This window comes from Pogona vitticeps, chromosome 1 (assembly GCF_051106095.1).
Source record: "Pogona vitticeps strain Pit_001003342236 chromosome 1, PviZW2.1, whole genome shotgun sequence".
Classification (NCBI taxonomy): Eukaryota; Metazoa; Chordata; class Lepidosauria; order Squamata; family Agamidae; genus Pogona; species Pogona vitticeps.
This window is the reverse complement of record NC_135783.1, coordinates 340,160,854-340,187,941: the sequence shown is the minus strand read 5'-3', so window position 1 is coordinate 340,187,941 and position 27,088 is coordinate 340,160,854.

Below are 27,088 nucleotides of genomic sequence, written 5' to 3'. Positions count from 1 at the left end.
GGAAAAACAGGTGCCAGCTCTCTAATTTGGGGAAGTGAAAAGATGCAAGCAGTAATGAACACCAACAGTAGGTTTAGACCAGATTTAAAGGGAATTAATTGCCAGTTCTTTTGATCTAACGGAGATGTATGTACTTGCTCAGCTGCGTATACATGATCACATCCATCACTCTTCTAGTGTCATTACCAAGCTTTCTGTCTGTTCTTCGTCAAAGGCAAGCAGTTCCTCTGTTCCAGTGGAATTATGGGATTCTAGCTGCTGTGTTAATTTTTTTATTTATTTATCTTTTTTTAGCTATGACTGCTTTTATATAGGATATGACAATTATTTTGACAACTTAGCAGCAGTATATCTCTACCACCTCATACCGGCTGAAGTTTTGTTGTTTTCCATGGTATGCTGCAGTAGACTAGGCCCACTGGATCAGTGGGGATTTCATGAGTCAACCTCTCTGTAGGTTCTGTGTATTCAAGTAGGTCTACTCTAGAGCAGTTCACTATGTTAAGCAAGAGCATATAATCAGGGTGAAAGAACAACACCATTTATGCTGTCATGCAAATGAAGCAAGGTAACCAAAGCTGATGCTTTTTCCATGACACACCATTTCAGATGGATAGGAAAGCTTCCTCACCGCAAAGTAACATGAATGCGTTGAGACGTGCAGGCAACAAACATTAGGGGTAGACAAGGTGGGTAAAAAAACATTGTCACAATGTTGGCACCTGCTCCACCCTAAACCATGTGCATGCTTCATCCCCCCCCAAAAAAAACCAGAGAGGCAAATATAGTATCGCTTCAAAAGAAAAATAAAGTTTATGCTTTCAAATAAGAGAAGATGAAGAGTGGTGGGAGGTGTTACTATTTATTTTCATAATGCTCATAATAATAATAAAGTGCTGTCAAGTCAGTTCTGACTTATAGTGTTTTCAACGTAGGGTTTTCAACGTAGACAACCAGGTTTTACCATTTCGTTCTAGATTTACCATTTCCTTCTTCTCGGGATATTCTGGGGCTGTGCAGCTTGCCCAAGGCTACATAGACAGGCTGGTTCTTCTCACAGGAGGCGCAGTGAGGAGTTGAATTCCCAACCTCTGGCCCTACAGTCAGATACCTAAACTACTGAGCTATGAACAGCAGTGTTGTTTATTTTCCTAACATTCCTCTCTAGATTTCAGCACCTACAAAGTTTTGGGTGCCCTGGGGCAAAGTCCCAATTCCCTTGCCCCTGTTACAACCCTGTGTGCATCGCATAACTGGTTGACCAAGTTGGCAACAACTGTTTTTTCACAGGTAAACAAGGTACATGGTAGTGATGGTGACTGGCTTATTTTTAAATAGAATTGCACTTTCTGGAGGATATTGTGTGTATTTCCTACTGTTTTTAAATTTGTAATGCCGCCCAGAGTAGACCTTTGGTCTAGATGGGCGGGGTATAAATCTAATAAAATAAAATAAATAAAATAAATTATCAACAGAAACAAGGTTAAGTTAGCCCATCTGCACCTGGTTTAAATATTGAAAAGTGGTGATTCTGCCACAGCTTCAGTGGAGACAACGACTGGTTGAGATGTAAACTCCCACAAGGCTTCTTGACCCATACAAATGGCCCATCCCTTTTCAGACCTTGAAATGGTTCTATTTTTGGACTAGAAACCCCAGGACTTTCAATCCAATTGCGATAAATTTTCCATGCTCTATTTTTGCTTTTGTACTAATAGCGAGCAACTTCTCAGCAACTTCACTAGCCAAAACAGTATCAGTAACGGAGGGGAAAAAAACACAAAGTTTTAAAAGTGAAAAACCATCTTGACAGGGAGGGGCCCAAACACCTGAAACCACTTCATGAGAACTGAGCATGCTCAGTTGGCAAAGAGCACTTTGGAAAGACAGGGCTGAGAACAGGATATTATTCTCCTATTTGAAGAAGCAGCTGCATTTGCATTTGCTTTGAGAGGGAAGGCAGACTCTGTTTAGATATGAGAGTGCCTACTTATACTGGCTGTCACCGGGCAGCTGAAAGTAGTAACGTATCCTTTGACGAGAAGCCTGAAATTCAAGATTGAACAGATTATTTTAAGTCCCTACAGGATTGCCCACGTCTCCTCAGCGCTGCAGTCCCTGGCCAGAAAACAGCTCCGGCCATAACATCTCTCTCTCTCTTTTTGTATTCTTCCCTTAGTTTGCCCCTCTCTTCATTTCTCTGGATATTTGCCTGTCTTGTCCTACTTCTGGGCTGTATGGCAACCAAAGGACTACTAGAGAACATCCAGACACCCTCAGAAACCTCATGGGAGGAGAAAATGTCTGTCACATTATGTTTGGTGCACACATGTGGGTGTGCTGCAGTGATTTTTGTTTTTGTTTTGACTTTAAAACGACCCCGTTATACTAGAGCGCTCTCTGGGTGGTTTACAACATAATTACGCAAGGAAGATTTTGTGCCCCCCCTAACTGGGTACTCCATTTACTGAGTCAACCTTGAGTCGGCTGCCTGAGCCCATCAGGCTCAAATTCAGGTTGTCAGCAGAGGCTTGACCGCAGTACTGCAGTTTCACTACTGTGCCATAGGGTAAGTACCATATTTTTCCATGTATAAGACTATATTTTCGTCTAAAATCTTTAGACTAAAAATTGAGGGTCATCGTATACACTGAAGCATGCTGGGGAGAGAACAAAAACAAGTGGAAGGGAAAGCAGGGATCAAAGTGATCCTGCAGGGCTTTGTGCTTTCCTGTCCACTTGCTAAGCCCCACTAACATTTCTTAATTTTGGATTAGAAAAGTGGAGGGTGTCTTATACATGGAAAAATACGGTATGCTGGGTAGAAGAAGTGGCCATGCTAGATAATGGATTCTCGGAGGTGGAGACCAAAAAAATAACTGTCTGTATATATGTGTCTGTATGCATGCACATACAGGCATGCACATACACACATATGCATAGTAATGTTTAGAGTATTTAACACAGGCAGAATGCCTTGCTCAAGACTTTCCAGCCAGAGTATTCATTCATTAAACATATTTATTAAAACAGTTATAATCAGCTCTGTATTGATAGATCTCAAGATTGGGGTACAGAACTCCAATAAGAACCAATATGATTTAAATACTTGAAAGCAATTATGACATATGAACTTAATAATTAAATTAATTAAGAGACAAACAGCAGACTGAAAGATTAAAGATTGAATCAAAATCTCTCTGGTCACTCAGTGCTCACTGCTATGTGCTACATGGACAGTCTGGGCTGAATATGTGCTGCCTGAAGAATTCTGGGAGTCGCAGTCCAAAAACACAAATACGCAGGCTGGATCGGAGATATAGACATAAGACATAAGACATAAGAAATTTATTTGTCATTGCATTCACAAGTGGGTGCAATGAAATGAGGTGCTCTTCCCCAAGGTAAAACTGGACAACACCACTACAAAAAAAATTTAAATATACACAACACTCACCATGCAAATGTAGATACCCCGTTTCTCCCAGCAATTAAAATTCCACCAAAAACTTATGACCCCGCATTTAAACTCAATACTGCACTTGGGTAGAAGCTGTTCTTGAATCTACTTGTCCTTGTTTTCAATACCCTGAATCTCCTTCTCGATGGTAATAATTTAAAGAGCTGATGTCCCGGATGAGGCTAGAATCCTGCATGTCGCTATGTAATGTACAGTTACGGAGGTGCAACTTTACTGGGTATTTTGCCCAGGCAACTAGGACTTTATGAGTCAATTGTACTTGCTGCAACCAATTGTGCCTGTGGAAGTGCTTCATGAATAGTACTTTTGCCTTGGTGCTATTACAACTCGTGGTGCAGTGGTTAAACTGTAGTACTGCAGCAAAAACTCTGCTCACGGTCCGCATTCAACAACACCAGATCTGACAGCTGGCTCAAGGTTCATTCAGCCTTCCATCCTTCTGAAGGCAATAAAATGAGTACCCAGTTTGCTGGGGGGGCAATGTGTAGCCTATAGAATTTTTTAAATAAACTGTAAACCACCCAAGGAGTGCTTTTAGCACTATGGGATGGTATACAGTGGTACCCCGCAGTGATAATGCATTCCATTGAAATCTCTGTTTAGCGAAATCATTTATTTATTTATTTATTTATTTATCCAATTTTTACCCCGCCCCTCTAGACAACGTCATTGTCTTGTGAAAAGCGTTTCCCCATTGGAATGCATTGAAACCCGTTTAATGCGTTCCAATGGGGGAAATAGTCGTCGTCCAGCGAAAATCGCCCATACGGAAGCCATTTTAAATCGCTGTCTTGTGAAAGAAAACATCCTAGGGAAGCCATTTTGCGGAGTCGCCAATCAGCTGTTGAATCATCCTCTTGCTAAGCATCAGTCCCGAAAAAGAAAGCGTCTGGGGAAGCACGGACCGAAATGTCGTCCAGCGAAATTGCCCCATATGAACCACTGTTTTGCGAAGCACAATGGCGGTCACAAAACCTTGTCGTTATGTGGATTCGTCATTTTGCGGGGTCGTCGTCTTGCGAGGTACCACTGTATAAGCAGCATACTTTGCTTTTTACTTTTATGTAAGTATGCTTACACAACAGGATTTCAGCCTACATTCTTTACCGTCGGTGTAGGAAGTAACAGCTCCATAAAGCTTTCATGCACAGACGTTATAGTTGCATTTCAATTCCAGACTAAGCACATAGTTGCCAGGTTCTGGTTTCTCAAGAAGTGGGGGTGGGAGTGGGGAACGAAAGTTCATACTCCTTCGTATGAACTTTGCAACTATGAAGGACTCCTCCATTCAGCTGTTTTACTGCATCAACATCCTGATCAAAAGTAATTGCTTTTCAGTACGGCTGGAAAGGCGACAGATTACCCTGCTGAAGGTGAAGTTGGTTCATTGCTGTAGAAAAGTGTTATTTCTCTATGATTGGTAGAATATATTTGTGTTAGATACTGACAGTTTATTACAATCTGCATATGATGCCTCTGAGAGGTTTTTGAGATTGAATGTTAATCACTCAGCAGCCAATTGTTCCCTCATCTACCTTAGATTCCTCTTCCTGCCTTTTTTTAAACTCAGTCAAGGTTATGTGTGTGCTAGAGTTTGACAATAATGGAGTCAGCAGCCACCTCTTCTTGATGTCTTCTGCTTCTGTAAGGTCCCTACCATTTTTGTCCTTTATCATGCCCATCTTTGCACAAAATGTTCCTTCAGTATCTCCAATTTTCTTGAACAGATCTCTGGTTTTTCCCTTTCTATTCTATTTTTCTGTATCTTTGCACTGTTCATTTAAGAAGGCCCTCTTGTCACTCCCTGCTATTCTTTGGAAGTCTGCATTCAATTTTCTGTAACTTTCCCTGTCTTCCTTGCAGTTTAGTTTCCCTTCCCTTCTCTGCTATTTGTAAGGCCTCGTTGGACAGTGACTTTGCTTTTTTGCATTTCCTTTTCTTTGGGATAGTTTTTGTTGCTGCCTCCTGGACAATGTTATGAGCCTCTGTCCAAAGTTCTTCAGGCACTCTGTCCACCAAATCTAGTTCCTTAAATCTGTTCTTTACTTCCACTGTGTATTCATAAGGGATTTGGTTTAGATTATACCTGACTAGCCCAGTGGTTTTTCCTCCTTTCTTCAGTTTAAGCTTGAGTTTTGCTACAAGAAGTTGTTGTTTTTTTATTATTTTTTATAATACAAAATAAACCTATTACTACAGAAAAAAACCTATATAAAATACAAAACAAAACAATAACATACAATTACCCTTGTGGACCCAACACCTTCAGGACTAGCATTACACTTCTTTCCATCCATTTTCACTCCAAAATTTCATTGTTTCTTCTCTCGGTGTATACCCCTTCCCTCTCCGAAATACATGTTCTAAGAATACATTCCATATTTTCTTTAAATCATTATTTTTCATTTGGCCTCTAATTATTTTCATATCACATGTCAGTTTATTGTTAATTGCAATGTCCCATAATTCTCTATACCATTCCTCCAAGTTAAATTGATTTTCTTTTCTCCAGTTCCTTGCAATAATTATCCTTGCTGCCGTGATCATCATTATTATTAAATCCTTATTTTCTTTCACCAGTTGATCTTCCTTAATCAGATTCAATAATGCTATTAACGGAGACATTTGAATATTCAATCCAATTATTTCAGATATTTCTTTAAATATTAATTCCCATTCTTTCTTTCTTTTTTCACATAACCACCACATATGTAAATACAGTGGTGCCTCGCTTAACGAGCACACCGTATAACGATGAATTTGCATAGCGATCCCTTTTTTGGGATCGTTAATGCGAAGGCATCCCAACCGCCGCAATGGGCAAAACTCGTATTGCGACGCCCGTGGATCAGCTGTTTGGCTGTTTCAAAATGGCGGCCGGACGCCCAAAATGGCCGCGCGCAGCGTTTTCGCGCCCTGCCCTTGCTTACCAAGGGCGCGAAAATGGCTGTGGATGGGGAAAACTTTGCTTAACGGTGAGTACAGAAGCCATTCGAACGCATTAAACTAAGTTTAATGCGTTCCAATGGCATTTTCCATCCCGTTTAGCGATGTTTTCTTATAGCGATGGTTAATCCGGAACGGATTAACCTCGCTATGCGGGGCACCACTATACGTCCCCTTCTCTTTTTTACAACTCCAACATAATGTTGACACATTTTTATCCATCATATTCATTTTGACCGGCGTTAAATACCATCTCCATATTACTTTATACAGTTTTCTTTTATCCTTACTGACATGTTCTTCATAATTCTCTGATCCCATATTTTACCCCATTCCTCTCATATTGCTTCTTTATCCAAATCATTTTGCCATTGCATTTTTAACCCTAAAATACCCTGTTCTGCTTGAGTTAATAATTTATATATTTGGCTTCCCCTTCATGGATTGCTGCCTTGTCGAGGTGAAGGGGCTTGAGTAACTCAGAGAAGCTATGGGCTATGCCGTGCAGAGACACCCAAGACGGACAGGACATAGTGGAGAGTTCCAACTAAACGCAATCCGCCTCGAGTAGGAAATGGCAATGCCACTCCAGTATCTTTGCCAAGAACGCCCCATGATCAGAAACAAAAGGCTAAAAGATATGATGCTGGAAGATGGTCCCCTCAGGTCGGAAGGCGTCCAACATGCTACTGAGGAAGAGCGGAGGACAAGTACAAGTAGCTCCAGAGCTAATGAAGTGGTTGTGCCAAAGCCGAAAGGACGCTCAGCTGTGGACGTGCCTGGAAGTGAAAGGAAAGTCCCATGCTGCAAAGAAAAATACTGCATAGGAACCTGGAATGTAAGATCTATGAACATTGGGAAGCTGGAGGTGGTCAAACAGGAGATGGCAAAAATAAACATCGACATCCTGGGCATCAGTGAACTAAAATGGACAGGAATGGGCAAATTCAGCTCAGATGATTATCATATCTACTACTGTGGGCAAGAATCCCGTAGAAGGAATGGAGTAGCCCTCATAGTCAACAAAAGAGTGGGAAAAGCTGTAATGGGATACAATCTCAAAAATGATAGAATGATGTCAATACGAATCCAAGGCAGACCTTTCAACATCACAATAATCCAGGGTTAAGCACCAACCACCATTGCTGAGGAGACTGAAATTGAACAATTTTATGAAGATTTACAACACCTTCTAGAACTTCTCATTCTAGGGGACTGGAATGCTAAAGTAGGGAGCCAAGAGATAAAAGGAACAACAGGGAAGTTTGGCCTTGGAGCTCAGAACGAAGCAGGACAAAGGCTAATAGAGTTTTGTCAAGAGAGCAAGCTGGTCATCACAAACACTTTTTTCTAACAACACAAGAGGCAACTCTATACATGGAAATCACCAGATGGGCAATATCGAAATCAGATTGATTATATTCTCTGCAGCCAAAGATGGAGAAGCTCTATACAGTCAGCAAAAACAAGACCTGGAGCTGACTGTGGCTCTGATCATCAGCTCCTCATAGCAAAATTCAAGCTTAGACTAAAGAGAGTAGGAAAAACCACTGGGCCACTCAGGTATAATCTAAACCAAATCCCTTATGAATACACAGTGGAAGTAAAGAACAGATTTAAGGAACTAGATTTGGTGGACAGAGTGCCTGAAGAACTTTGGATAGAGGCTCGTAACATTGTCCAGGAGGCAGCAACAAAAACCATCCCAAAGAAAAGGAAATGCAAGACAGCAAAGTGGCTGTCCAACGAGGCCTTAGAAATAGCAGAGAGGAGAAGGGAAGCAACATGCAAGGGAGATAGGGAAAGTTACAGAAAATTGAATGCAGACTTCCAAAGAATAGCAAGGAGAGACAAGAGGGCCTTCTTAAATGAACAATGCAAAGAAATAGAGGAAAATAACAGAAAAGGAAAAACCAGAGATCTGTTCAGGAAAACTGGAGATATTAGAGGAACATTTTGCGCAAGGATGGACATGATAAAGGACAAAAATGGTAGGGACCTAACAGAAGCAGAAGACATCAAGAAGAGGTGGCAAGAATACACAGAGAAATTATATCAGAAAGATTTGGATATCCCGGACAACCCAGATAATGTAGTTGCTGACCTTGAGCCAGACATCCTGGAGAGTGAGGTCAAGTGGGCCTTAGAAAGCCTGGCTAACAACAAGGCCAGTGGAGGAGATGGCATTCCAGCTGAACTATTTAAAATCTTGAAAGATGATGTTGTTAAGGTGCTACATGCAATATGCCAGCAAGTTTGGAAAACCCAACAGTGGCCAGAGGATTGGAAAAGATCAGTCTACATCCCAATCCCAAAGAAAGGCAGTGCCAACGAATGCTCCAACTACCGCACAATTGCACTCATTTCACACGCTAGCAAGGTTATGCTCAAAATCCTCCAAGGTAGGCTTCAGCAGTATGTGGACCGAGAACTCCCAGAAGTACAAGCTGGATTCCGAAGAGGCAGAGGAACTAGAGACCAAATTGCTAATTTGCGCTGGATTATGGAAAAAGCCAGAGAGTTCCAGAAAAATATCTACTTCTGCTTCATTGACTATGTAAAAGCCTTTGACTATGTGGACCACATCAAACTATGGCAAGTCCTTAAGGAAATGGGAGTGCCTGACCACCTTATCCATCTCCTGAGAAACCTATACGTGGGACAGGAAGCCCTTCTCTTTGTTCTCTTTCCATGTGTATGTGTGTGTGTGTGTGTGTGTCCTTTTTCTGATATTCCCTGCCTTTGGGACGTGTATTTATTTCACTGTTTGCTATCCCGCTGTTCAGTTCCCAAAGGGACTGCCAGAACAGCTTACCAAGAGTTTCTGAAAAACCAGTAAACCAACAGAACAACAAACAATAAATAACAAAAATAGACAGCAGCAACTCAGAACATGCAATTTAAAAAAAAATAAAGATGACAAATAACGGGACAGAAGATTTAAAATGTCTGGGCAAATAAAACAACCTTTTACCTGTTGATGCCATGAAGTCATTTAAGGCTTTAAGAGTGTAAGGCTGGCATGTCAAAAAACGTTTGAAAATGAACCGGGAACTAGAGCCGTTGTAATAATAGTATTTATACATTTATTTAGTTAAACTTATGCTCCACCCAACCAGTGAAGAGCAACTACTCTGGGCAGCTACAAAAAAATTAAACACAGGTATAGAAACAAAATGTTTTTCATGAGAAAAACATAACAGCCCAACAAATTACCTAATTCTCAGGGTGGCAGAAATAAAAGGGACTGATGAAATATGAATTTATTTATTTATTTATTTATTTATTTATTTATTTATTTATTTATTTATTTATTTATTTATTTGATTTATATCCCGCCCATCTGGTATATTTATACCACTCTGAGCGGCTGAAACAGTAGACAATTGACTTGGGGATGTCACTATTAAAGGGGGGGGGTGAGGCTTTCAAAGGTCTTGTTAAAAAACCAAGTTTTGATTTGTTTCCTAAAGCTGGGGGGCTGGGGGCTGGTATACCTCCACTGGAAGAGAGTTCCAGTCCAAAGCAAGGCAACCACTACTAGGAAGGCCCAGTTTCTAGTTGAGTTTCCAGGCCTCTCTTCATATGACCACCCAAAGCAACAAGATTTGGGAGGTGTAGGTGGGACAGGAAGGCAACCTGAGGGAGAAATGCTCTGTCAGGTAGCAAGGTCCTAAACCATATCTGGCTTTATAAAATTAACATCAGAACCAAGAATTTGGTCCGGAAGCATACCAGCTGCCAGCACAAACAGACCAGCACATGGAATGCATGATCAAATTCAGATGTATTTGTGACCAACCTGCCCATCACCTTTAGTACTTGCTGTAGCTTCTCTACCACCTCCAAGGGCAGCCCAGGTAGAGAGCACTGCATTAGTCTGTCCTGCAGATGACCGCCACATGAACCAGCGATACTAAGGATCTGTCGAGAAAGGGGTGAAGGTGTGCAATCTAAGGTGGGAAATGGCAGATTTAGGTAAAGGTAAAGGTTCCCCTTGACAATTTTTGTCCAGTCGTGTCCGACTCTAGGGGGCGGCGCTCATCCCGCTCTTCAAGCCATAGAGCCAGCGTTTTTGTCTGAAGACAATCTTTCCGTGGTCACATGGCCAGTGTGATCGAGACACGGAACGCTGTTTACCTTCCCACCGAGATGGTACCTATTTATCTACTCGCATTTGCATGCTTTCGAACCGCTAGGTTGGCGGGAGCTGGGACAGGCAACGGGCGCTCACTCCGTCGCGTGGATTCGATCTTACGACTGCTTGGTCTTCTGACCCTGCAGCACAGGCTTCTGCGGTTTAGCCCACAGCGCCACCACGTCCCATGGCCATGGCCAAAATATGATTCTCCATCAAGAGGACCACATTCATATGCACACCCAGATTATGGCGATTAATGGTCTAATGGTCAGTGTTAGACATGAGCTCATTATGTAATCTTTTCAGTGACAGCAGAAGAAAGCAATTTCAAGCAATATGATACACACACATTGGTGTGTATCATAAAACCAGAGTTTGGAAAAGTAATATATATATATATATTGAAACACAACTTCCAGAATCCTTCAGCTAATGTGGCCAGTGGCCAAGCTGGCTAAAGGCTTCTGGAAGTTTTATCCTAAACATCATTTTCCCCACACCTACCCACTATATGACACTAGCTGTTGCAAAGTTTTACATTTCTAGTTAAACAACTCTAGCTGCTCAGGAGAAGAGATTCAGAGAAGTTCAGCTGTTCAGGAGAAGTACAGAGATAGCTTCAAATTGTCCAGCGTAGTACACCACTTTTTCTCATCCACTGGCACTTACAGTCTCAACAACTCACACTAAGACAATAGTAGGAGAAAGAATAACATTTCCTACTCCAGTCCTCTGAAGATGCCAGCCATAGAGGCTGGCAAAACATCAGGAAGAACAACCTTCAGAACATGGCCAAAGAGCCCGAAAAACCCACAACAACCAAAAGAATAAAAGGTTTCATTACTAACAGTTGAACAGATCAAACAGCAGACTGGCAAACATGACTGCTTTCAGCAACAGACATCAAGAGACCTACTGCTTCCAACAGGCAAAAAAGAGGGAAAGAGAAATTGAGCAGGGAGATGCTCTCTTTGAATTTAGAGGCAGGAGGAAACAGTTGGTTAGTGCTGGAAAGATTGATTGATAGTCACTCCAGGCCAGAAAGGTCCCTCCCAGCCACACCTACTAAAGGCAGCATGCGAGACTGCAAAAACTCCAACACTGGATTCCCATCAAGATAGCCCAAAATGGAGAATTCCAAGGGTCATTCAAGCCCAAAAGATCTGGAGAGTGTTAACTTAGCAACCCTTGATCAAAGACAATGGTCCCCACCCTTTGTCTGCATCATTTGGACTCCACTTCCAACAATCCCTGCCCAGGGACTTCTGGGAACTGAAGTCCAAAATATCTGGGGCACCAAAGGCTAAGAGACACTAAGACATAAAAGGGTGTGTTGGGTAAAACTGATGTGTGATCTGAGCCTTTTAGGGCCCATATTTTTGCAGCCTTTTAAAAATTATCAGGTCATTTTCAGCCACTTACATACAAAGAGACAGAAAGGCAGAGATAAAAGGGCTATTCATAGCTTGCTAATACAACAGTGGCATTTCTTTCAATCAAGCTGTTCCAGAACCAGTCTACTGTGGAGGGGGGGGGAATAATACATTCAAAAAGAACAGTGCAGCCCAACCTTTAATGAGCTGGGACGCATACAGATTCATTTGGGACAATTCAATCAATAACATTATCAAACAATGGTAATTTGCATTCTCTGCCTTAAAAAAGCAACAACCAAAGCTAAATGTCACAGTAAATGGAAATCAGCAGCACAACATCAAGTTTTTAAAAGAGAGAGGATGCATAGGAGAAATCAAGCAAAAGGCACAGGATTTAGAAACAGCCATGCTGTTTTCATGCCTAAGATGTCACCTTAAAACCTTTCTCTCACATTTCTACAAAACACAAGGGGTGGTCTCCAGAGGTGCAAGCGTTGCAGGTGTCTTCAGACCCTGGAAAGCCAAACTTACTCTCATGATCCCCTGCCCAATATTTCTTACAGAAATGGGGTGCAAGTACTCAAGAGGCTCACTGACGGTGTGATCATACAGGGAAAGAGATCACGGTTTGGACCACTTGTGGACCCGTCCTGCGCAATCTATTTCCTGGAAATCACACAAGGAAGGGGGAAATGTGCTCCAGCTGGACGGCGATCCATGGCTAACCTGGATCTTTTTGGGGCTGGGCTGGAGCGATTCTCCAGCAGATGGAAGGGCCACTTTAAGGGAGCTAAGTAAAGGTAAAGGTTCCCCTTGACATTTAGTCCAGTCTTGTCCGACTCTAGGGCGCGGTGCTCATCCCCGTTTCCAAGCCATAGAGCTAGCGTTTGTCCGAAGACAGTTTCTGGGGTTACGTGGCCAGCGTGACTAGACACGGAATGCCGTTACCTTCCCACCAATGTGGCACCTATTTATCTACTGGCAATTTTACATGTGTTGGAACTGCTAGGTTCACAGGAGCTGGGACAAGCGACAGGAGCTCACTCTGTTGCGTGGATTTGATCTTACGACTGCTGGTCTTCCAACCCGGCAGCATAGAAGCTTCTGCAGTTTAACCCGCAGCGCCACCACATCCCTAGAGCTAGCTTCTATTATAGTGATCTTTTTTGTTGCAATCAGGTGCATGCCTTTACAGCCATCTGACTGCACCCTTATACTCTTTAGTGGCCTAAATATATAAATGTAGAAATAAATATTTGGATGTCAAGGGGGCCAGGGGGGCCACAAAGTGGCAAAATTGACCCTCTAGAGCAGTGGTCCCCCAACCATGGGCCTCCAGATGTTCTTGGACTTCAACTCCCAGAAATCCTGACCAGCAGAGGTGATGGTGAAGGCTTCTGGGAGTTGTAGTCCAAGAACATATGTAAGCCCAGGGTTGGGGACCACTGCTCTAGAGGACACAAGGGGACTTTCTGTGTGTGTTTTTTTTTAATTGAGAGGTGAGGCTGCTTCAGAGGACCTACAGGTACTGGAAGGTCATTGGTGTTTTTTTTTTTACTCCAAAAACGATATAATTCCCCCATGTCCAGTCTTCAACAGTTCTTCCCATTATTATCATTATTTTTAAACTTGCAGATCTCCATGCCAGAGGAGGGTGTGGGGGGGGCGTGTGCACATGGACACGTGCACACACCTTTTCCTTTCAGATATGCCAATATTTAAGTAAGATACTGAGTGTGTTTACAATGCAGTTTTCTCCCAAGAGAAAAGAGGGAAGGAGAGGGAGCCAACCTGGATCAGGATACACCCGAGTGTGGAATGTTATCACAAAATGAAAATAGAGCCATGGGTCTATATGCAAAAAAGATATAAAGAGGACTAGGAGTATACTGCTTTTCACTCTGCACTCCGATAACATCTTTAGTGAAGCACTTGTTGATTCCAATAGCAGTATCACTGTGAATGGAGAGGTTATTAACAATGTAGAAATCAGGAAAAAGCGAGCAGCCCAAGAAATGCTGTCAAAACAACATGGTGGAGCATGACCCTGCTTTCCTCCCAATAGAGCAATAGGCCCAACATTGGTATGCCTAAAAGGCAGAAGTTAAAGAAAGAGGGCCAGTAGATGTATGCACTTGGGTCCTTTGTAGGATTTAGACAGCAGCTGGAGACAAACGGTATCTTCCTAAATCAGTGAGCTCAGAGGCCATTGGTCACTGGGTGGAATGGATGTCCAGGCTTGAATGCCACTTCACATACAAAAATGAAGCTTTCATCTCCTCCAATACTGCTTACCCTGAGGTTTCTCTCCCCACCTGATGACCCAGAGAATCATAGCCATTCCCAGTGCCTTCGGTTTAGCCACTAGAAACTGCTGGATAGCACACAGGTTTAGGCAGCTATTGGGAGTTGAATTCCTTCTTGACCGGGGCTAGACTCGATGATCCATAGGGTCACTTCCAGCTCTGCAGTTCTAAGATTATTATTCTTATTCTGTCAAACATGCCTCAATGCAAAACAGGAAAGCGAGAGCAGTTGGAAGAGTAGAACTGGGTGGACCTTATTCATTCATTCATTCATTCATTCATTCATTCATTCATTCATTCATTCATTCATCCATCCATTCATTCATTCATTCAAGTTTATTATGAGGACCCTGCCTTTCTCCCCAAGAGATCCCGGGACAGCTTACAACAGGGATTGGAGACATGGGGCCACCAGGCTGTTGTTGTTTTTTCACAGTCCCTGCTGCCCTTATTTCACCACCATCAACAAACAGCTCTGCTGAAACTCAATAGCAGGCTTGGAGAGGAAGCCATTCCTTCCCCCTCCTTTTTTAGAAGGTAGGAAAGACTCTGCCCATTGTCTGGAGCCCCTCTGCAGCCTAGAGAGCCATCATACTTGCTGCTGAGTTTTAGTGCAGGTGACACTGCTGGTAGATTTGGTGTCTGGGGCTGAACGTCAGCCGTGGCAGCAAAATGACCCCCAGCTGGGTCTCAATGGCTGATCTTTTAGACGTTTTCCACCTGCCCTGTAATAAACCGGTGCTCTCGGTTGCTTTAACCTTAGCTTAGCATTTCATGCCAGTCCCTGAACAGGGTGACACCAAAGGGCCCTGCTAGAACCAGCACTAACTAGCTTAACTAAGTATCAGAGCTGTCAGCAATTTTTTTTAAGCAGAAGAAGAGCCAGTGTACAAAGCCAGCATCTCATTAACCGCTACGGTGGTTTTTAGCACAAATCGGCACGAGTGGGCAGCTGTGTTTCTCTTCATTCCAGCGGATTAAATGTTGACTTTCATTTCAGCAACACTGGCTGCTGTAGGGGAAAATGGGAGGTTGTGTGATGCTTATCCTTGTGTGCAAACAATATAAGTAAATGACAAATAAAGAGCACGGGGAAAGCCATCTTTCAGCTGACAATAAGGTAAGTCTCAAAGGCTGAAAGGGGCTGCTTCCTCGTTCTTTGCCTCCACGTTAGTTTGCGAAGATGGAGTTACTGCCTAGCTTTCCAAAATAAACAAATACATAAGGAAAATAAAATTTAAAAAATCTACCATCATAAGAAGCCCCGACAACAGATGCACTTCTCATTGCGGTTGCTGATATTAATCAGCTTTCAGGAAGGCTCTGCTCTCTCGCCATTCTTAACGTGGCTGAAAGCATTCCCAACAAACACTGTGCCATGAAGCGGCAGCCTGTTCATTCAAGAACAGCAGCCCTTAGGAAAAGAAAAATCACAGAGATCAACAGCGTTTGCACCAAAGCTGCTCTGTATATTCTAATCACACCTCATTGCTGCCAAGTTCAGATGTATAGGAGGAGGAAGAGCTGAATCAGAAACGCCACCCAATACGAGGCAGAACCAAGCTTTTGCTGCAAGGTTGTGGAAATTCTGCAGCAGGTTTTTACTAATTCACCTCGAGCTCCGCAGTAATAATGTGGCTCTTTGCAACCTCCAGCCTTTCAGAGGGAGGTGCAGCGGGATGGGGGGGGGGCAGGATGTGTAAGTCAAGAGTCCTTGGTTCAACTCTAAGCCGCACAAGCCAAAGAGACAGGTTTCCAATCAATTTATTGAGCAATTCAGCTTGAAGACATAAATGCTGCGTCTTGTGTGACACCCAGCCAGGTTGTACACCTTGTGAAAAGATTTCCTGGGAGGGGTGGAAACCTATATGATTTGGGGGTGGGGAAGATTGCAAGATGGCTGGCTTTTAAGACTTTTTAAAGAAAAATTACAACCTAGGAATACATCTTATACCAGGTCAGATTGTTTATCTGTGATATCCAGAATTACATTTTGAAATGAACATCAGCTCTTTAGGGTCTCAGCCAAAGCCACAGCAGTTTGTTCATTCATTCGTTCGTTCATTCATTCGTTTGCTCATTCGTTCATTCATTCATTCATTTCTAGGCACCTTTAACTGGAAACCAACTCATGGCAGCTTACAGCAAATTGCAACCTACAAAAATTTAAAACAAAAATACAAGAACGATAGCTGTAATGAAAGTCAGTATGGTGTTACAGATAGATTGTTGGGCTCAGAAGGCCCGGGTTCAAATGCCTGCTTAGCCACAGACTCTCACATGGAGGGAGGGGATGGCCTTGGCAAATCACTCCTTGAACATGTCACATGCCTTGAAAAAATTATTAGGTCGCCATAAGCAGGTAGCAACTTGACAGTTCATTAACAGCCTATTTGTAATACAACCCTCCTGAATCACTGGGACAAATACAGTATTCCATGTTTAAAAGTGAGCTAATCCCATGTCAATAGATGCTGCTCCTTTTCAGTGGAAATGACTGGGATTGAACCTGAACCATGAACATCCCAAGCTCCTTCTCTACCACCAAAGAGAACTGTTTTGCCTCCCTCTTTAGAGGTTTTATTTTTTTGTTTGGGAAAGTTTTTTAGGTTGGGGGGGGGTCTGTGTGTGTGTTTGGAAGGACTGTGCACTTCTATCTCCCATGCTAGAGTGCACAAGTTTGGAGTAATCATAAATCCCAGAGCTGGATCTGTCTTAGTGCAAGTGTAACATTAGGAAAATCTTTTAATTACTGTATCTAGAACTGCTTTACATTTGTATTATGGAATCCTCAAGTGTGCAGTTGTGGTGACCTAGAGCTTGTTAGACTACAGTTCCCACCATCCTTCTTCACCGGCTCTGCTAGCTAGGGTGGATGGGCGCTGTAGTCCAAAAACAACTCCCACAGTGATCCAACCCAAAGAAAAACTTCAGGGATTACAATGCACATCAAACCCGAGCATAGCTTGCTTTCTCAAGTTCCACCTACTCTACCCACCTGTTCTCAGGTAAGCTTCCTTTGGTGAGTGAGGGCCCTCAGCCCATCCAAAGTACACTGACTAGGTGCAAACCTTATATTATGCATCAGCTGAACAAGCATTAAATCCACATGCAAGATCGTGTCTGTATCATGGGGAGAGAATTTTTTTTCACCCTTGCTAATTTCTTCCAGATGCACAGCATCTTCTGTTCCGTTTGTTAACAGCACAAGTGTGCACAACCATCAGTCTCTCTCAGCAACTGGCCGGTGGAGATTAGGGGTATTATTATAAATGACGACATTTTCAGCTCTTGGGGAGGAGAGGAGATTTTTCACTGCAGCTCTTTCTTCTGGATAAGAGAGCTGTGTGAACTGCATATTTAATGTCCATAAGAGCTTTTCAAAATGTAAAGGCCAGCTTATTTGTTCTTGGTTAAAATGATCAGACATGGATCCGAGGCTTTTCCGTGGGCACCCATTCCTGTGGAACAGAGGTTGGTTTCCAGTTAATCGTAAACTCTGCTTGTGCATTTGTCTGAGCGCATGGCACTGCACGGCACCTCCTGCGACCCTCTGCCTGTCTGCTCTATTGTGGAGCAGATGGGTCTGAAAAGGGTGGTCTGCTTGTGTTCAAGTAAATGGGAGTAGAAGACAAACAGGAACCCTGCTTTATCAAGGTCCACCAAATGCACAGAGCATTCAGTTGAAAGAAAGTAGACTGTAGCACCTGGGGAAAGTTTCAGAGCCATCCACTGATAGTGGAACCAAGCTCCAACAGCCAGTCTTCATCATCATCATCATCATCATCATCATCATCTTAGAACTACAGAGCTGGAAAGGACCATATGGATCACTGAGTCCAGCCCCTCTTAAGGAGGCACAGTGGGGAAGTGAACTTCCAACCTCTGGATCCATGGCCAGATACCTATTTCCTGATCCAGTTTACTTCTGAGAAAACTGTAGGCCAACAGCAGTGAAATATGCAGTCCTCCAGATTTGAACAACAGCTCCCATCATTCCTAGATGTTCCGAAACAAGATGATACCACATGGAGTGCAAAAATATCGGCAGGGTCATATTTTCCCCATTCTTGCTATTGGTCACCATGGCGAGTATCTCATTGCTAATCTGAGCTACAGTAGACCTATTGACTCAATGGGATTTATGTCAGTGTTGACTTCCCCTTTGGAAATCAGTTCAGTGGCTATACATTTAGTTGGGACTAGCTAATGTGATATTGGCCCCAGTCCCAGTTGCTATGTGCACACGCTGCTGTCTTCTGTCCTTCACTGTGTTGTGATTCAAAGGAAGTGCAGGCTTCGTTATCATCTGCTGCAATCAGTGAGAACTGAAAATTAATCACCCTGGTTCGATGAGGATCCACGTTTTTTAGCTGTCTCTCCAGAGGTCCGTGGAGTCACTGGTACCAGCCTCCAAAAGAAGGTTCTTTTGCAAGGTGACAAATAAACAATTAGCTGTTTTCTTCAAAACAAGAAGCACGGGAAGCAAAGCTTCTATGCCAGGGTGAACGGCAAACTGCAGCAAGGATTCTTAAATTACCAAATGTGTATTTCTATGTCGGAGAGGTGGTGTATGTGTGAATCTAGAAATAAATTTCATGCATTTCTGACTGAATATTGTTGCAGCCGTATCCTCCTTTTTCATAACATTTCATTTCCATGTGCCTAATAACTGCAGTGTTAATGTAATCTAGTTTCACTGAGTTTTTTTTAAAGGAAGTAGGCTAAAGAGGAAAAATATAACTTGCAGTCATTAGTCTGCATTTGCAATGATATATTATGTTTTCAGTGTCTAATTCTATCGTTCTCCTGGATGAAAATGAAATTAATGCAGTCATTTTCAGGATGAGTCTTATTTCAAACACTATTTCTTAAAATGTCAGTTAAGCAGCTGCTTATTGAGCAGAGAATCCTTTTTTTAAAAAAAAAACAGGATCTACCAATGGCAGAATCCTTTCAGGCCATTGAGTCCAACCCCTTGCTCAGTGCAGGAATCTAAATCAAAGCAGATGACAGATAGTTGTCCAGGTTTCTCTTGAATGCTTCTAGCATTGGAGCGCTCACCATCTCCTGATGTGATTGGATCCATTGTCGTACTGCTCTAACAGTTAAGAAGTTTTTCCTGATACTCAGCCTAAATCTGGCTTCCTGTAGCTTGAGCCCATTATTATGCATCCTGCACTCTGGGATGACTGAGAACAGATCCTGCCCTCTTCTATATGACTACCTTTCAAGTATTTACATGTAGTCATCTTGCCTTTTCATCTTTCCTTTTCCAGAATATCTGTTCTATAATTTTTCAACTGAGCAGAAAAGTGGAACAAGCATCTTGTAAAAGTAGCTCTGACTACCTTATCTCCCTTGTAGTACAGTATTTAAAGATAAATGTGCCTTCTCTGGGAGAGATAATGTGGAAAACCTACTAACAAGTGTCAAAGAACACCCCACATATCTTTCCCTCTTTCTAATTTCTGTTCCTTTCTCAAAAAAACCACAGAACTCAGCACTAACTGGAGACCAACACTAGGGGCAGACTATATATTACAAATAACCAACCCTGTAGTTTGCAAATGACCTTGCTTTGTTCTGTGATTGGCCGTCAGAACATTGGCACAGTCTACATTTGTGATTGCTCAGTTAGAAAGGTTTGCCTGAATCATCAATAGGGATGGGATTTTCCAATTTCTTGAACTACAAATCCCATAATTCTCAATTCTGAACGTTCTACCTGACAGACACTTAAATGTGTTTCACCAAAGGAGAAGAACCTCAAATGGAAGGCCTTGGGGCTGAGCTAAACCTAGCTTCACCTAAGCATTCTGCTCCTGCCCCAGCACTAGAAGAACATTCTTTTTGAACAAGAGGTGAGGTGGAACCACACATTCGTTCGCTGAGGCTTTTCTCTCAGGTGAGTCACACTGAAGTGGTTTGTAGCATATATTTCTGTTAGGTATAACACCTTGAATGGAGAATTATGGGATTTCTAGTCCAAAAAAATCCAAACATCCCATCCCTAATCATAATGTCTCTGGAACTCTAACAGATTTCAGTTTCAAATGATAGTTAAAGATGAATAGTTGTGTCTGGCCCTTAAACAGCAGTCAAGTTGATAAACTTGTTATGAATTGGGCTAGCATATCTTTCTGTTAGGTATAACACCTAGAATGGAGAATTTATTTATGTGTTTCCCTCCAGTTCCATAGTGACTGATCAGCACAATGGAAGCAGTGCTATACCTGTATAATGTTTAATATAGTAATCATGTGTCATCAAGCGAATTCCAACTTATGGTGATGCATTTCATGGTTTCCTCAGTACAGAGTGTTCAGGCGTAGTTTACCAGTCTCTTCCTGTGTGAGTTTGCCCAAGACCACATAGGCTGGCTCTTCTACAATGCAGAGTGGGGAATTGAACTCCTAACCCTAACAACTGAATTAGCATCACCATAAGTTGGAATTCACTTGATGAAAGCCTTCCATTTGAGGTTTTTCTCCTTTGGTGAACCACATTTAGGTGTTTGTCAGGTAGAATGTTCAAAATTGAGAATTATGGGATTTGTAGTTTAAGAAATTGGAAATTAGCCGAACACAAGAATTCGCCATCAAAATGTTTCCAGATAATACCTGCCAAGATTATGTTAATCCTGAAGATTCATGCAGCAAACACTAAAAATGGCACCTGTAAGTGACACATTTGGGTCACAATGGCTGCAGATTGCCTTCAGCAGAAGAAGCAGTTTGCTTCTGAATGCCAGTTATTGGACATCTGATAAGAGTAGACTCTCTGGAAAAGACGCTGATGTTAGAAAAGTGTGAAGGCAAGAGGAGAAGGGGATGACAGAGGATGAGATGGTTGGACAGTGTCATCGAAGCTACCAACACGCATTTGACCCAACTCTGGGAGACAGTGGAATACAGGAGGGCCTGGCGTGCTCTGGTCCATGGGGTCACAAAGAGTCGGACACGACTTAATGACTAAACAACAACAACGCAGATGGGTGTCTTCCTGCTAATATTCAGTTGGTTTTCTTCCCCAAGTCATTAGTTGGCCACTATGCTAGGTAGGCCCTGATCCAGCAGGGTTCGTCACATGGGCAAAGTTACTCTTCTGGACTACAGCTTCCAGAATGCTGCCACCAGAGTAGGATGGCCGCTGCTCCATTGCCAAAAACAAGGGCAGACCTTAGCAAAAAGGAGGGCATTAGCAAAAAGGAGGCTAAGAAATACCCAAACTAAAGATGCCCTTCACACTTTTCCATTAAATTGCCTAGGCCAATTTAAACTAATATATGCAAATATATCACAATTAGACATCATTACTATAAATTTAAGTGGAAACACACAACTGCTCAGCCTATTCCACAAGACTATGACCAGTAACCACCTTGGGACACAGCATTAAGAAAGAGGTAGGATATAAATCATACTCATTGGAAGAGGCCTATAAGGTCACTGAGTCCAAACCCTTGCTCAAGGCAAGAATCCAAATCAAAGTATATCTGACAGATGGCTGTCTAATTTTCTCTTGAATGCCTCCAGCATTGGAGTGCTCATCAAGTAAATAAGACATAGAGTTTAATAGCTCTCTGAAATACTCTTGTGTCTTGTATTTTCAGAATACTGGAAATTAATATATATAGTAAGAAAATAAACAGAGGTCACTGTGGTTTTATTGAAATAATAAGCTAGGCAACAATCAGTTATTTCAGAAAAATGGTGAATAGACACGTTCTAGATGGGCAGTATATAAATCTAGTAGTAGTAGTAGTAGGCATCCAGTCTCGAGAGACTATGGTAACGTGTTCTGTATGGAGGACTTGGAACAGCGTCTAGTGTGGCTGAGAAGGCCAATTCGAGAGTGACAATCCCTTCCTCAGATGTCAGGGTTTACCATCTGTTGAGGTCCATTCGCAAGGCCTTCAGATCCCGCTTGCAGATATCCTTGTATAAATCTAACAAATAAATAAATAAAAATAGTCCGAAAAGTGCTTTCAGAATGCCCACTCCTGGGATTGACCTCACGGCGGACTTTATAAAGAGCTGGTATGCCACATTATATCCATCCTTTCTGTGTGTCTGATTTGCACCTTTTATTTCAAGCTCCACCCTACCCGATGAACACAATTTTGTCCTAAAAAATGAGAGAGGGCAGATTAGATACCTTTACCAATCAAAGCCTCTGCTTTCCCTGCTCAGCCAGGGAAACTCACCAGAGATGGTGGTAGAGTAGCCACTGACAGGTCACCAGAAAGAAGGACATGCATCACGAAAAAGGGGGACGTTCCCACCTAAAGTAGTGGGAAGTCTATTGAGTAGTCTATTGCCTAGATGGGCGGGATATAAATGAATGAATGAATGAGTGAATGAATGAATGAATGAATGAATGAATGAATGAATAAATAAATAAATAAATAAATAAATAAATAAATAAATAAATAAATAAATAAATAAATAAATAAATAAATAAATAAATAAATAAATAAATAAATAAAAAAGGACATAGTGCCACCCTACACTGTTGGTAGCAGCTGTGCTGGCTAAGAGATCTGCTGGTTTCTGGGAATTATAATCCAAAAGAGTAATTTGACCGAGGTCGGGTGAAGTCTTTATTTACACAGCACAGACTTTACCCTTTGTGTGTGTCGTAGAACTCCTAAGGAATCAATCCCATTAGATTATCCTAGTTTCTCAAATTATGCCATGGTTGTTGTTGTTGTGTGCCATCAAGTTGCCTCTGAATTATGGAGACCCTATGAATGAGAGATCTCCAGAATAATGTCCTGTCCTCAATAGCCCTGCTCAGCTCTTGCAAATTCAAGCCAGTGGCTTCCTTTAGGGAATCCACCTCATGTTTTGTGTTCTTCTTTTCCTGCTGCCTTCAACTTTTCCCAGCATTATTGTCTTTTCCAGAGGATCCTGTCAATTCATGATTTGCCCAAAATAGGATAGCCTCAGTTTCATTATTTTTGCCTCCAGAGATAGTTCAGGCTTGATTAGGACCAATCTTTCAGGGTATCTGAAAAACTCTCGTCCAGGACCATATTTCAAATGAATCAGACTTCTTCCTGTCAGTTTCCTCTACTGTTCAGCTTTTACATGCATAGATACCAGTAACTGGAAATATAAGAGGGTGGGAATACAAGAGTGTGGTTAATCTTGGTCTTGGTCTCTTGTGACACATCCTTACAGTTGATGAATTTTCTAGTTCCTTCATTGCTGCCCTTCTGAGTCTCAGTGACAGAAGGGGAAGAAATATCTGCCTGCTTTCTCCAGATGATACAGAACTTTATAAAGATTCTCGAGAAGTCGAGTCCAGTTTTGGCCACAGGGAAGTATCTCAACTGATTAACATAAAAGAGGTATTTATCTTTCTTCTCTGGACTGGTTTTAAATAAGTAAAATCCAAAGCATTATTATTCAGTTGTTACCTTGGAAAGTTCTTTCAGCAGTTGGGCCCAGTCCATCCTGGTGCAACTGTCCTTGGTTAACGCTGGCCGGATAAATGCTCTGATATCCAGAAACTGCTGAGTTAGGCTTTATGAGGATATTGGACTTAATAGCTGTAAAGGGTCAAAAACAACCCTATAAATAGAAGGCTTGAAAGAATCAGCTATGTTAATTGCAATATAAATGAGCTGTGCTTGTCTTGTGTATACATACAGTGGTGCCTTGCAAGATGATGTTAATTCGTTCCGCGAAAATCGCTGTCTTATGAAAACATCGTCTTGCGAAACGAAAAAGCCCATTGAAATGCATTGAAACCGCTTCAATGTGTTCCAATGGGCTGAAAACTCACCGTCCAGTGAAGATCCTCCATAGGGGCAGCCATTTTCGCTGCCTGTAAAGCAGGGAATCCGTCCTGAAAACACAGCGGGGAGCCATTTTGCACAGCGGGCGGCCATTTTAGAACCACCAATCAGCTGTTTCTAAATCGTCGTTTAGCAAAAAATCAGTTCCTGAAGCAGGGGACCAATCATCATTAAGCGAATTTTCCCCATAGGAACATCGTTTTGCAATCGTTAAGTGAGGCACCACTGTATATATTTGTGTCTAAGTTTACTGTAAACTTTAGGTTTCCCTGTTCTGCCTGAGTCTTCCATGGAATTCTACTATACATGTTCTGAGGTCTTCATCTCTGTTATCTGCACTGTAAGGTAAATAAGTCAGACGTGTTGTCAGTGAGACTGGCTCTGTTGTTGGGCACAGTGAGGCTGTTACCTCAGGCCGCTGATGCTATGGAGGAGAAAGAAATGAAGTGCTCTGGTTAGTCTTCCTGAGCTACACAACCACTTCCCTCCATTAAAAGAGAAAGTGATTGTGTGTCTTGTCCCAATCTTCTCGACCAGCATGCAGGCCTCCAATGAAGGGCTGAATGTCATTCTCTCTTTGCTAGCACTGGAATAAGATAGTACTGTAGTTCATTCAGCTTTTGTATGTGGAGTGCAAAAGTGGTACTATTTGATTCTTCACCTTAGACAGCAAAATGTCTTGGGCTGTTCACATTTGTTAGACACCATAAACACCAATGCTGACTCCAAGTTGAATGGAGGTCAGGAACAGTAGATTTGAAAAGCCCAGAAATGAGAGAGAGGGTGGCAGGCAGCAGGTTAATGCTGAGAAGAATATCCCAAGACCCAAGCCTGGATATTATCAAAATCTGGAGGTGCAAAGCTCGTGCACGTCTCAACAGCTTTAGTGATTTTTATGTTAAAGCTACTGATCAATTATTTAAATTGCTCATATGAGATGCGTACATAGTAGGGTGAAAGCTGGGCAGAGTAACAGTGAAAGTGTGAAGCTACCTTTTTTATTGTGGGTTGCCAGTGCTTGGGAAAAAACCCATTTTAAGTCTACAGTTCTCAAAATTCACAGTCTGCATGGCAATGCCATCTTAGACATTTTTTGTTTGTTTGTTTGTTTGTTTGTTTGTTTGTTTGTTTGTTTGTTTGATGTGTCAGGTTTCTCTTCACTGGAGACCCAAGGCAGCTAACAAAAATTAAAAGCTTACAATAATAACAAGTTTAGAATCCCATCCAAAACTATATTTTAAAAAAACAAACATAGGTCAGGATTAAAAACAATTTTGAAAATATTTTTAAAACATTTAAAAACACCTAGAATATATATTCTAGGTGTTTTTAAATGTTTTAAAAATATTTTCAAAATTGTTTTTAATCCTGACCTATGTTTGTTTTTTGTATATATACACACACACAGCATTCATATGGAGCATTCCTTGGAAACAATTGCTTAAAAGCCTGCTTGAAAAGGAAGGTCTTTGCCTGAGGATAGAAGGACAAGAGGAAGGAGCCAACATGGTTTCTTGGGTCAGTGCATCACAAACCCTGGGGGCAACCACTAAGACTCTCTCTTAGGTCCTCATCAACCTTTGGTAGGTGGTGGAACTAAGAGAAGGGCCTCCTCAGAAGACCTTAAAAGCCTAGTAGGCTTATATGCTGCAGGATCAGAAGACCAGCAGTCATAAGATCGAATCCACACGACGGAGTGAGCTCCCATCACTTTGTCCCAGCTCCTTGCCAACCTAGCAGTTCGAAAGCATGCAAACGCGAGTAGATAAATAGGTACCATCTCGGTGGGAAGGTTAAACGGCATTCCCTAGTCACGCTGGCCACGTGGCAAAGGAAACTGTCTTCGGACAAGCGCTGGCTCTACAGCTTGAAAAGCGGGATGAGCACCGCCCCCTAAAGTCGGACACGACTGGACTGAAAATGTCAAAAGCAAAGCAAAGCAAAGCGTGCTGCTTATATACCGCCCCATAGCGCTTCAAGCACTCTCTGGGCGGTTTACAATTTAATTATGCAGGCTTCCCCCCCCCCCCAGCAAGCTGGGTACTCATTTTACCAACCTCGGAAGGATAGAAGGCTGAGTCAACCTTGAGCCGGCTACCTGGGATGTGAACCCCAGGTCGTGAGCACAGTTTTAGCTGCAGTACAGCGGTTTAACCACTGCGCCACGAGGCCTTTACCTTTTTTAGGCTTATATGGAGTGATATGATCCTTAACACTTCTTGACAATAAGAGCTTTTTGACAATGGAACAGACTCCCTTGGAGAGCAGTGGACTCTGGTATTCACTGGAGGTCTTTCAAGAGCTTAGGTAGCCGCCTTCCAGGGGTCAGGGATGTTTTAGCTGTAGAACCCCCACTCTGTCAGTCGTTTCCCTTCAGTGACCCATGGGATCTCTTCCAGCTCTCCAGTTCTAGGATTATTTGACTTTAACAAGACAAAGTGTGAGAGCACTTCTTTCTGTGTGCCCTAGTGCCTCCTTCCATGCCATGCTGATTTCTGAACTTCCTTGGTGTAACACAGTCCCATCCTGGAATGCTTTGGGGAACACTGATCAAGTCTGTGAATGCTGATCAAACCTCTGTTTATAGGTCTGTTTTCTCCCTTAAAGCTGCTGAAGTTTGATTGATATCCACAGAAGATATATCTCCATTCCTACCTTGTTGGCATGCACATGCCTAAATCCCATGGGGAGTAGACCCATAAACTCACCTGCTGAATGGTGAATCAACACTTGAGAACATCCCTGATTTGATGGATATGTATACATACTAAGGTTGGGACTATCATTTGGCTTCGGTCCCGTGTGTGAGAAAGAAAGACTGGTAGTCCAGTCGCTTAGGAAGCTGTGAGCTAACACAGCCATACAAAACTTTCTATCAGAAAGAGGACATAGTGTGAGTTTAGCCTAAGCAAGTGAGAATGGCCATTTGCTTGAGGCTTCTCTGCTCCAGCTGAAGACAGTTTATGGTAATTTTAAGAGGGTATTTATAGCCAGCTTTGATGAGTTCCCTGCAGTATTTCAAAACTCACT